Source organism: Penaeus monodon, chromosome 28 (genome assembly GCF_015228065.2).
Source record: "Penaeus monodon isolate SGIC_2016 chromosome 28, NSTDA_Pmon_1, whole genome shotgun sequence".
NCBI lineage: Eukaryota > Metazoa > Arthropoda > Malacostraca > Decapoda > Penaeidae > Penaeus > Penaeus monodon.
Window position 1 is genome coordinate 35,343,002 of NC_051413.1, and position 306 is coordinate 35,343,307.

Consider the following 306-nt stretch of genomic DNA (forward strand, 5'->3'; position numbering starts at 1 on the left):
TCCTCCTGGATCGAGCCTCTTTGAGTCCGACCACCAGCGGGCGCGGAAGAGCCGTTCGGATGGAGGCTTTGGGGTTCACCTTCGTCTTAGTCGGCCACGGAAAAAATGCAAATGCGGTTCTCTTTCGGTCGCTTCTAAATTGTTATCAATTAATTGTTATTACGGGAATTACAAGATGAATAAGCTCCTTAATAGACGTTCCGGAAATGAGACACAGTGTCACCAAAAATAAAGGGTAATACACATAATGGCATCTTGGGGCGGACGGGCTGGGTCGGGTGAGGCCATGGATGTGTGGTGATGGAA

General features: G+C 49.0%; 1 protein-coding gene across 1 annotated transcript in view; it reads right to left on the bottom strand.

Annotated features, from left to right (window-relative positions):
* LOC119591562 (protein mesh-like) overlaps positions 1-306 on the bottom strand; it is a gene marked incomplete in the record, with an annotated part of 19,450 nt that overhangs the window by 1,008 nt on the left and 18,136 nt on the right.